Source organism: Ceratotherium simum, chromosome 2 (genome assembly GCF_057802395.1).
Source record: "Ceratotherium simum simum isolate JZ-2026a chromosome 2, ASM5780239v1, whole genome shotgun sequence".
NCBI lineage: Eukaryota > Metazoa > Chordata > Mammalia > Perissodactyla > Rhinocerotidae > Ceratotherium > Ceratotherium simum.
The window spans coordinates 93,828,434-93,841,117 of record NC_141901.1 but is presented as its reverse complement, the minus strand read 5'-3'; positions in this window follow the sequence as shown (position 1 = coordinate 93,841,117).

Sequence of the window (12,684 nt, the reverse complement as noted above, 5' to 3'; positions counted from 1 at the left end):
ATTCTGTTGTACAGATACACTACATTTTATTTATCCATTTACCAGTTAGCGGACATTTGGATTATTTCTGCTTTTTGGCTATTATGAATAATGCTGTTATGAATATTTGTTTACAGGGCTGGTATGGACATATGTTTTCATTTCTCTTGGATATTTATCTAGGAATGGAATTGCTGGGTCATATGGTAACTCAGTGCTTAACATTTTGAGGAGCCAAACTATTTTCCAAAGAGGCTGCACCATTTTACAATCCCACCAACGATTATGAGGGTTCCAATTTCTCCGCATCCTCACTAATGCTTGTTATTGTCTGCCATTTTGATTATAGCTGTCCTAGTGGATGTGAAGTGCTATCTCATTATAGTTTTGATTTGTATTTTCCTAATGGCTAATGAAGTTGAGCATTTTTATTGGCCATTTTTATATCTTTGAAGAATGTTTATTTCGATCCTTTGCTTTTTTCTAACAGTATATTTATCTTTTTATTATTGAGTTGTAAGAATTCTTCATATATTCTAGATTCAAGTGCCTTATCAGTTATATGATTTGCAAATGTTTTATCCCATTCTGTGGGCTGACTTTTCACTTGCTTGGTGGTATCCTTTGCAGCATAAAAGCTTTTAATGTGATGTAGTCTTTTGTGATGAAGTTCACTTTATCTATTTTTTTTTGTCATTTGTGCTTTTTTTGTCATATCTAACAAGCCTTTGCCTAACCCAAGATTAGAAAGATTTACTTCTATGTTTTCTTCTAAATGTTTTATAGTTTTAGCTTTTACATTTAGGCCTACGTACCACTTAAAATTATATTTTTGTTCCAAGTATTTCCTCTTAATTTAAATTAATTTTGAATATGTCAAACCAAAAAGAAAAACCTTTGAAGAAAAAAAAGATACTGTTATGATTCATCTTGTTCTTCTTTTAAAAACATTTTATTTTGGACATTACAATAAACAGCAACTTTTTAGGTTTAAATACATCCAATGAAGTTCCACATGCATCTGTATAAACCCCTTTGGAAACAGAAAATATATTTCACACTTAATACTATTTATCTATCCATTCTGATAATAAACATTTAATTCAATAACTATTTATTGAACATCCACTGGTGGGTCAGGCACTGTTCCGAGCCCTAAGGATTCTGTGTTGAACAGAACAGGCAAGGCCCCTGTTTCCATGGAGTTTACACGCTGGTGGAAAGAAGCAATGAGTACACAAGTAAATAAATAGATCACCAAGATCATTCTCAGAGAGTGACGAGTGCTATAAGAGTGTCACGTGAGGGAAGGACAGCTTTTTTGGATTGTGTTGTCAGAAAGCCATCTTCTGAACTGAGGCCTGAATGGTGGGAAGAAACCAGCCCAGCCTTGCAAAGATTTGAAGAAAAAGCAAAAGAGACAGCAAGCAAGAGAACAGGAGGTAGGAAGGAGCTTGTAGGTTCCAAGAAGAAAACAAAGGCAAAAACAAAAATCTCTGAGTGTCTGTAGCCAAATGAGCCTGAGGTTGGGGGCGCAAGTTGGAAGACAGACCCTGTAGTGAATACAACAGTCTGTGTGTGCTTTCAAGTTGCTTCCAGTTTCCTTTTTCAAGGAGAATCCCTCAACTAATATGGTAATAAAGTTTAACATTTAAACCAGGAAAATATTCTATAATCAAAATTTTTATTTGTTATTCTGAAAGAGGCCAGTTCAACGCACTCTTGAAGTTTTAACCTGATAGGCATTGAGCAGGCGAAGACATTCCTACCTGATCCAAGAGGAGCTCTAACATTGCTCTTTTTTACTATCTAAGAGAAAGGCTCCCCCTCCATACTCTAACTGTTCCTGGCTTCCGCGAAGTGGACGAGAGGCAACAATACCAAACAAAGATTGTTGGCAGAAGCTTTCTTCATGGGGATATCATATTATTTGCCAGGAGCTACCATAGAGCTGAGACAGAACATGTCCAGGTGGTATCCATAAAACTGCAAAATTAGAAGAGATAATTAACTTCCAGCACAATGCCCAGACATAATACGCAGTGAATGATAGCCCTTATCTGAATAGCTTAAACCGATCTCCAGAGATACTACTCTTGATTGCTGGCTACAGTCTCACAGGTTTCTACTGCTCCCAGAGGAAACTACCCAGGGTAAGGGTGAAGGAGATGGAGCCTCCATAGCTGACTTTCACAGGTGGAGATCATGTGCAGAAACTCGGGAGCAAATTGTATGTGTGTAGAGATCTCAGGTCAGGCAGAGATACAGGAGGGAGGGCTACAAGGTCTTGCTGCCCACCACCACTGGGAGTTTCTTCCTCTAGTGCCAACTTCGTAAAGATTGGGTTCGAGTTTATTAAGGGTATTCCTTTTAAATTTTAATCTGGCCTCTCCAATTTCCTAGAAAGTGCATACAAAATTTTGCATATTCCCAGGGTAGAAGTTACTTTCATCAGATCTTCTGAAGCGTTTAAGAGCAAATCTACGGACACAGAAAGTAGGTTAGTGGCTGCCGAGGGCTGTGGAGGAACAGTGGGAAAGAATGGGCAGTGACTGCTAATGGGCATGGAGTTTCTTTTAGGAGTGATCAGAAGGTTCTAAAATTAGATTATGGTGATGGCTGTACAACTCTGTGAATACACTAAAACACACTGAATTGTAAACTTTAAATGTGTGAATTGATGGTATGCGAATTATATCTCAATAAAGTTTTTTAGTATAAAAAGCACCTAAAATATTCAAAAGACTAAGAACCACTGCTGTGTGGCATGAACCTCTGTGTCTTATTTTCTAATTCCAGAAAACTCACAGCTGTCACGTACTGAGTGTTCACTGTGTGCTAGGCACTGTGCTAAGTGCTATACGTGTATTATGTGGTTATATAACAAACTTCGAGGTAGGATTATTAGCCACACTAAACATGAAATTGACAAATGGTAGAGACTGGATTTGAATTCAGTTGCATCCCGCTCCAAAAACTCACTTTCTGTCCATTATGCCACCGGTACTTCTCAAACTCATCCAACTAAGTGCCCATGATCGCCAGAAGGATACCACTTTTGAGGGCAGTGTAGGATCTTACTGCCCCTCCACGCTGTTCTAATCAGTCATTACATTCTCACAGTTCTTCCTATGATCTCCCAAAGGTCATCCCCGTGGGCAGCACTCCAATGCAGGCCTCCATGTCTCTCTAGGAGCATCACTGTAACTGCTGGCCTTGACTTCAAATCTCATCTGGTCTAGATTATCCGCTTGTATCACTCCTAGATTTGACAGCTTTTCCTGGCTCCCCATTATGTACAGGATAAAGTGCAAAATCCTCAGCAAAGCACTGAAGGCCTTTAATACTCTGGCGCCATGTCTTTTCCTGCCTCCCACCTCATAAACCCTAATCCTCAGCCATAAGACTATTCACTCTACCCCAGGCACGTGCACATGCTCCTTGCCCTTTATATACCTTACAATTCACATCCTGTTCCAGTAATTCAGGTGGCAAATTCCTTTTCATCCACCAAATCCTACTCTGAGTTCACTTCCTGTGAGAAGTCTCCTCTGACACTAAAACATCATGTCCCCCCTACACACGTGCTCTAATATCACCCATTTCTACCCCATTGGCAGTACTTATCACACTGCATTGTCATTGTTTGTCCAGTTACCTCTTCTAGTAGTTTGTAAATATTTGCAGTGGGGTGTCTTGTTGTTATGCCCCCAGGGCCCGTTGCTTAGCACAGAAACGGATCTATTGAAGAAATGCACCCTATATTTCCCGCTAGAACATGAGTCCTTTTATTACAAGCATCCTTCTACCTCCTAAATATCTGTTCAACAAGACATCGTGCTTATTGAGCGTCTATGATGTGCCAGGCACGGTTCTAAGCATTTAATATGGACTAACTCATTTAAAACTCATAATAACTGTATGAGGTCAGTGTTATCATTAACCCATTTTATATAAGGGACCTGAGGCACAGAACAGTTCAAGAACAAGCTGTGAGGCCTTGAGAAAACATGGCAAAGCCACAATTCAAAGTGGTCTAGTTACAGCGTCTGTACTCCGACACTATGCCGTATTGCCTGTGTGTGAGGGTCTGTCAAGCGAGGGAATGCGTCAATAGAATCCTTTCCAAGCGGTACAAGAGTAAAAACCCAGGAACCCTGAGCCTGTTCAAGGAGGGAGGATAGAAAGTGCATTAGGAACTGGAATGCACTTAATTTCTCATGGGAGTCATGTTAGAGATTTCATCGGGATTGGTTGAACTACTGTGAGAATTTCAGGCCCCTTACCAGCAGTGTAAGCAATCGTGAGTTGGCCAATCATGCTGGGAAGGGTCAGAGCCTGGTCTTGATCCCGGGCTGTGTGAACTTGTCTCTGCTCGGCTGCTCTGGAATAAAGCCCCCCCCCCCACCCTCAAACCATCACCCCACTTCATAGCTGTGTGACCTGGGGTGCGCTTCTTAACCTCTCTAGGCCTCAGTTTTCTTATCTGTTAAACAGGGATGTAGTTGTGAGGGTCTCTTAGGATTGTAAGGATTCAATGAGTTAATATATGTAAAACACAGCAGGGCTTGTAGTTAAGTGCTCGAAAAAAGATCAGTCAGGAGGAAAAAGTGTTTCCCTTTGGGGATGGTCACCAGAGCCAGGTAATCATTTCAGTGGTTTGTGAGCGGCTGCCGGCACCTTTTCTAAATGAGCAGAAGAGGGAAGAGAAAGGATCCAAACTTAAGCCAATTCTCCTGCTTTTCATCAGGTTTGGGAAAGAGAAGGCCGTTGTAAACATTTGCTAAAGGCAGATGCTGGGGACATATCACCTCAGCCGCCGCTCATTAAGGGGAGCCCGACCATCTATTACTCGCAGAGAACACCTCTCTTCCGAGGAATTCAAGCAGCTTTTAAAACTAGACAGACCCTTTCTAGCTCAAGGGGATTCTAAATTCTGTTAATAATTTTAAGGGCCCCCTTTCCTCCTTCCCCTCGACCGTCTTCCTCCGCTTTCCCCTCTGGCTACAAATTTCCCTCACAAACAGCTTTTTAAAATGCATTTCCACTAGTAAAATCCCTGACTTCTTTTTTGTTTATGTTGAGAGGAAACGGTTAAGAATGAAAGTAAAAGAAAACAGAGAAATACTCAGTCTCCTTGGCCGCCTGCCAGGAAAAATGCTGAGAATGTCAGAGGCCTTGCTGAAAGCTACAGAGGCCTTGCTGAAAGCCCCACAGCCACAAGCACGAGGAGCAGCCCACTACAGGACAGTCCTCTAGGGGATTTACACCAACCCCTAAACAATGGGTGGCATTAGGACCTCTTCTCCAGCAAGGTCCCACCACAGGGCTTGACAGTAAAATGTTAGAGTCTTAAGCTCCCAAATCAGTCACTAAACCAGGGCCTGGGATCTCAGGTCACATGCAAAGGATTCAGATGTGTGAATGCGTTCATCTCTCTGGGAGGCCATATGCTGGGTGGTGAAGACAGGCCCTGGGGCCAGAGAGACCTCGGTTTGGACCCTGGCCCACTACTTACCACCTCGGTGACTCTGCACAAATTGCTTATTCTAACCAAACTACTATTTCTTCATCTTTGATATTAAGAATAAAACAGTACCTACCTCACAGGGTTGTAGTATATTAAATCAAAAGTTCCTAACACCATTCAAGTACTCTGCTCAGTAAGTGTTAATTACCACTACTACTAGTTTTGCCAGCCCTCAACATTGACAGGTGGAAACCAACACATTGTACTCCAGCTTCTGGTACAGAGGCTGCAGGACCACGCCACTCTTAGATTTCTTTCATGATATCCAGACCAGTAGGTCACCCCAGAGCATCTGGCTGGGTCTCATGACTCAACTACAAGTTTCCAGGGCAAAGGAAACCTGAAAGGGAGTAACTTGAATCAAAGACAAGTGATACACTTATCAAGAGCAGTACCTATTTGAGCACCTAATACATTATCCCACTTAATCATCACAACAGATGCTACGGGAGTATCATTAGTGCTACTTTATAAATAAAGACACTGAAGCTCCCAGAGGTTTACCTACCTAGTAAGTGGTGGAATTGGGATTTATCCCAGGATTATCGAACACCAAACCTTCTTCTATTTCGTCTCTACTCTAAGGTCTTGGACCAGAGGCTTCAAGATTTAGCAGTGTAGTCTAGAAAAGCTCAATATTTTTATTTAACATGAACTGTGGCAAAAGCTCAAAAGGTAGTTGCTCTCAGCAGCTCCTTACCCCACCTGGAGATCAGAGTCCCCCTTAAGCACATTTCTCATAGAAATATGCTTGGTTGGAAGAGATTCTGAGCAAGACTCATTTTATCAGCCCTCCATGGCTAGATTGCTGGTTTATTATAAAAAGATGTAACTCAGCCAGATGGAGGAGATGTAGAGGGCAAGGTACATGGGAAAAGGGCACAGAGCTTCCTTGTCCCCTCCAGGCGCCCCACTCTTCCCAAATCTCCGCATGTTCACGAACCTGGAAGCTCCTGACTCATTTAGACATGTTAGAAAGATACCAAAAACAGGGGCGACACCCGACACTGTCTTGGCTATCCACACTTGGTGATGAACGCCTACCAACAGGGCAGAGCTTGCAGGGAAGCCTGAGAGAGGCAGAGCACCCAAGCAAAGCAATGACGTGCCCCAAATAGTCTTGTGGCAGAACGTATTTTCCAAAGATGAATACAACAACAACTCATCCCACCTGCTCTTCTGCAATGTGATCTTGCAACTCCCCATTAAGAGGTGGAGTCCAATGCCCTTACCCTTGAGTCTCCGCTGGTCTTAAAGACTTGCTTAAACAATCAAATGTGTTGCAAGTGGAAAGACGTTCTGGCTTTTCTGACGTGGGGTCGTAAGAAATATTTCAGCTTCTGGTTGGGTGTCTTGAACCACTCACTCTTTTTTTTTTTTTTTTTTTTTTAAGATTTTATTTATTTTGTTTTTTCCCCCCAAAGCCCCAGTGGATAGTTGTGTGTCGTAGCTGCACATCCTTCTAGTTGCTGCATGTGGGACTCGGCCTCAGGATGAACGGAGAAGTGGTGCCTCGATGCACACCCGGGATCCGAACCCGGGCCGCCAGCATCGCAGCGCGCGCACTTAACCACCAAGCCACAGGGCTGGCCCACCACTCACTCTTGAAATACTCTCTCTGAGAAGCCCAGGCCACACAGAGATGTCATGTGTGGGGAGTCCAGGTGACAGCCCCAGTAGAGCTCCCAGCCAAGAGCCAGCATCAGCTGCCAGCCTTGTGAGTGAGGAAACTTGGACGTCCAGCCTTGTCAAGTCTTCAGATGACTGCAGGCTCAGCCAGGACCAGCTCCATAATTTGTAGGGCCCAGTACAAAATGAAAATTTTGGGCTCTCTGTTCAAAAAGTATTAAGAGATTCAAGACAGTAACAGCAGGGCATTGAACAAGCATGAGGTCCCGTGTGTCTGTGCAGGTCACATGCCATGAAGCCCGTCCTGGCCCTAGTGGACTCTGACTGCAATCAATTGAGCGACCCCAAGTAAGAACTCCCCAGCTGAGCCCAGTCAACCCCTAGAACTGAGACACAATGATAAATTGTTATCTTAATTCACTAAGTCTTGAGGTGGTTTGTTATGTGGCAATAATGAGAACATTCCCACAAAACAGCTGTAGGTAGCTCTAACCGGAAAAATGCTAACGGCAAGTCTACAAAAGGACCCTCTGTTCAAACACATGCAGGGAGTTGATTTTACACAATACAACACAACACGTAAATCCCACATCCAGGAGTAAGGCTTCCCCGGGGTCAGAGAGATGAGTAGAAGGCAGGCATAGCTGCCTCAGAAACAGCTGAAAGAAGAGGTATTACCACTAAAAATAAAAATCAAAATATGAGTAGTTCTACTCTGCAATTAGATCTATTGGGGCAATGGAAAGAGGTTAACAATGAGGAAGTCAAACCATTTGGGTATCTCTCTAACAGGGAGAATGAGAAAGCTTTCTGGGGATGCATAAATAGTTTGATTTTCTGAAAAAATGAAAAAGTTGAACTCTGCAAACTACAGCTTAGTTACTTCAGTGAGCATCCTGGGCTAGATTCTGGACTAGCATGTTAAAGGAATAGTTTGTGAATTACTAAAAGAAGAAGAACTGCTCACTAGGATCCCACACAGATTCATTAGGAATAAACCATGGTAGACACAGGGCTTGGCACACAGTAGGTCATCAAGAAATATTTGCTCCACGAACTAATTTTATTTCTTTTTTTGATGGAGTCACTGCACATTTCATGAGGAATTCAGGGCATTTAGCAAAACATTTCATGAATTCCTTGAGGGAAAGAGAAACGTGGGCCACAGGATAGTGGAGTTAGGTGATTTGTGACTGATTAAACAATCAGTTACAAATGCTTTGTGAAAGAAGGAATAGAACCCCGGCCTATCTAGCATAGTGGAATAAAGCATGGATTCTGATGTCATTGCTCTGCCATTTGTTAGCAGTAAGACCTCAGGCAAGTTACATAACCCCAGTTATGTAACCCCAGTCTCCTTGCCTGCAGAGAGGGAATAATAACCCACACGGGATAGGCACGAAGTAGTTAAACAGAAACCCTGGGTCAGTTGGCTACGTTCACCCCCCAGAGAACCAGGGCAGGTGGTTCCTCTGCCAGGGAGACAATTACAGTGTGAGGCAGGAAACAACCAAAGAGGAAAAAGGTTTTGAGTAAGAGGAGAGTCTTCCGGGCAGTACTTGGCTCAGAAGACAGTCCTTTTTTCAACAGACTTTATAAAGACATGGAGGTCCCTAACAGCTTGTCCTTCCACCACAGGCCTAAGAAGAGTCACTGACATTCTAGAGCCTTTGGAGGGATTTTTGACTGTGGGGAGAGTCATGGCTCCTGATATATGTGAGTCTGTTCTATAACTATTAGGTACAGAATCAAAACATAAGAATAATATAAATTCAGCAACAGAAATACGTAATGCAGGGAAACCTCATGCTGGAAAGACCCAACCTTGGGCAGCTTCAGAGACTGAGAGTTCTGTGCAGTCGGCAGATCAGCATTAAAACAGAAAAGAAAACAATCCTGGGACAGTCCAGGAGGCCTAACACAGGGCTCGGGCCTCACGCTCAAAGCTCTCCAGTGTACACTTTTGATGTTTTCTCCAAATCAGGTTGTATATTTGGCTGTCCTGGAGATATACTTACAGAATTGAAAGAAGGTCATGTTCATTATGCAGTTTTAAACTGGTTTTCATTGCTGGACCACACCACCATAATGCGTTATCAATTAGTGTTTTTAACAATATTAATAAATTTAGTAAGACAATCCTGTAATTATTTTATGCGTAGCACAAATATATCACTTTTATCATACATTAACAAAACCGTTACTAAAAACCAATGTGTAAGCATGACCACAATTTTGTAACCCTATTGTTGCATTTTTAAAAAACATACAAAGATTCACAAAACCCTATATGGCCTGGGCTTCTTTGAGCCTCTGAGAGAAGACAGATGAAAGCCAAGTTCAGAATCATGACAGTGAAAATAAATGATTCAGGCCAGGACAGCATAGGTGCCTCTCCATGGCTGCATTTCTCCAGAATCAGAGATATGACCTGGCGACACTGGCCTTGCTTTATGAGTTGCCATTTGTGTGTTTGGAGGTTCTTCCTCTATGGAAACTAGTTTTCACCCTTTAAAATGGGGAAGATGATGGACTTAATGAACGGAAATATCTCAGAGATCATTAAGTCCAACATCTTCCCCTTACATAAAAATGTTCTGCAGCTATTGATACCTGACTGGAGAAACGTGGTCCTCAGTTTCTTACGCAAAACTTTTGGAGCCAGAGGTTTTCAGAATTCAGAATTTTTCAGGTTTAAGGCAGATAATATGTGCATCTAAAGTATATTATGTAACACTCCAGTGGGACATACTGCAGACCCAGAATCAAACGTTATTTCTGCAGCGAATGTATGAATATTCACACTAAGAGGGAAATAAAGGCTATAAATAGCCACGTAACATATGAGCTCAGTTCAGGTTTTGCCACTAAATGAATTCAGGTCAGGTTAGGTCTTGCCAGGAATGAGTTACAAAACAAAACAAAACAAAACGTGACCAACTCTCAGCTTTTAGAACTTTTCAAAAGATTTCTGAGTTTTGCAGTTAACCCCAGTCCCATTCTAAAGATATGTCTTCATATCAAGTGAAATATATGCATAGCTGAATATGTTCCCATTCTAAAGATATGTCTTCATATCAAGTGAAATATATGCATAGCTGAATATGTTCCCATAATACTTAACAATCTGGAAACTGTTCATGTTAGAATGCACCTTGCCCTTTGCTTTTTCATCACTGATCATTTTTTTTTCTTTTTAATAAGGTCCCCAGGTAAAAGAAGTCCTTCAGATAAGAGAAAAGAAAGGCAGCTGGCAATTGCAAAACTAGCTTTCCAGATATGAGGACACCGTGTTATTTTTAAACACCAAAACACCAGTGTATTTGTTGGTATATTTTTTTGAAACCTGAAATTGAATCATTTGTTTTTTGGGTTGTATCCAAAGAATTATACAGTCAAACAAAGGTGCATGTTTAAAAAATGTTCTGACCACATCCCTTCCCTGCTTAAAAACTCTTCCAAGATTTGTTAGCTTTGTTTTAAATTTCCATTTCCCAGGTTTCCAGAGAGGTTGGCAGCTTTTGTAATGTTTATTAGGCATTTGTACTTCCCCCATAGCATGTTTCTGTCTGCGGGAGTCCTTTCAGAATGCAGGGTGGGGGGTGGGGGGTACAGAAAGTGTGCAGGCGGTGGGGTGGTCAAGGGGATGGGGGAGGAGGGGTTGGAGAGGAAGTGGGGAGGAAGTAGAGAGTGGGGAGGAAAGTGCTATGTCCAGTTCTGTCCTGTCCCTAGAGGCTGACCACCTTTCCTTCCTCAGGGCTGCCTTCCCTCAGCACTTCTTCCGTTTTGTCTCCCGGAGTCAGGTCCATTTTCTCACGCCCTAACTCTATTACGCTCCCAGGATAACTTATTTTATTCAAGATCTTCTTCTCTATGCGTAGGCATCCTACCTGGAGAGAGTAAAGGCTCCAGGGTAGAGAATATCCCGTCGTGGACCCCGGTCTTTCCCACGTGGACGAGCATCCGAGGATCAAGTGTGGAGAGCAATGAGGATATCTCCGCCAAGTGCAGATACCAATCTTGTCGTCTTGCTCTGGTGTTGCAATCCCCGCGATCTCGAGTAAACATCGTGATCAAGAACTGGCGTTTGTCCTCAGTCTCCCAGTAGACCAAACAAGATCCTAGGAAGAAACTCCCAGTGGGTTTACTGCAGTCTCTGACTGTCTTCACTAATCTATACAGACGAAAAGCATGAGCTTTGAAGTCAGGCCGAGACACCTTGGAGTACATAGTCAGCCTCTTTGAGCCTCAGTTTTCTCATCTATAAAATGTGGATTTAAAATACTTACTGTGGGGCTGGCCTGTGGCAAGGTGGTTAAAGGCCTCTTCCGTGGCCCAGGGTTCGTGGGTTCGGATCCGGGGCGTGGACCTACACACTTCTCATCAAGCCATGCTGTGGTGGTGTCCCACATACAAAATACAGGAAGATGGGCACAGATGCTAGCTCAGGGCCAATCTTACTCAAGCAAAAAAAAAAAAGATTGGCAACAGATGCTAGCTCAGGGCCAATCTTCCTCACCAAAAATAAATAAATAAATAAATAAATAATAAACTAAATAAATAAATTTAAAAAGTAAATAAATAAAATAAAACACATACTGTCTGTAAATCGGTGTGTAGTAGAGATAAAGAATGTAGCATGCCTAATGCAGTGATGACGCATATTGAACGTTTAAAAATGTTATTCCTCTTTTTCTCCTTACGGGAAGCTGTGGCCCCAGCAACCTGATGGAGAGGTTATAGAAGGTGGACAAGGGAGGGGAGAAAGGTGGGGCCCCTGAAATTACGGGTGTTCTTAGTTAGACCTGAAGAGAAAGTTGACTGATATATCTTGTTCAGATATAAAATGTGTTGGAAGTGGGGAAAGGACAATTTACTAGAAACTAATTATTTCCCCAGGGTTATCTGACACTTTGGACACATCTCTTGTCTTTATCTCATTTCTGTTGCCTTTATGACTCTTCTGACAGCAACATGCCACAGCAGTAAAGTATCATCTTCATGATCTTCCCTGAAGGCAGTGGGGCATGGGGTCAATGGTTAGCAACCAGGCTAGAATCAGATCTATCTCAAAGCCTCTGTTTCATCATCAGTAAAATGGTATAATCTGACCTAACTCACAGGGCCATTAATTTGCTCACAAATATATTTTTTGAGCACCCATCGTGTCACAGGCGCTGTATTAGATGTTGGGGATAGACAGTGAACAAAACAAAATCCAGTCCTTACAGACCTTACATTCTAATGATAGAGAGAGAGAATACACCAAGAAATGTAACTACGTCAGATGGTGACTATGGCGAAAACTAAAGCCAGGTGAAAGGAGCCTGGGGGTGAGGGAGCTGGTTACTTTTTTATATGGGGTGGTCTGAAAAGCCTCCATAGGTATGTTCCCTTTGAGTAGAGACCAAAGAAAGTGAGAGAGCGAAGTGTGTTCTAGGCTCTTATGAGATTTAAAGAGATCATGCTGATAAACTTGAAGCACAGTACCTGGAATATACTGGGTGCTGTATCAATGTTAGATGTTTATATTATTAAAGAAGGTA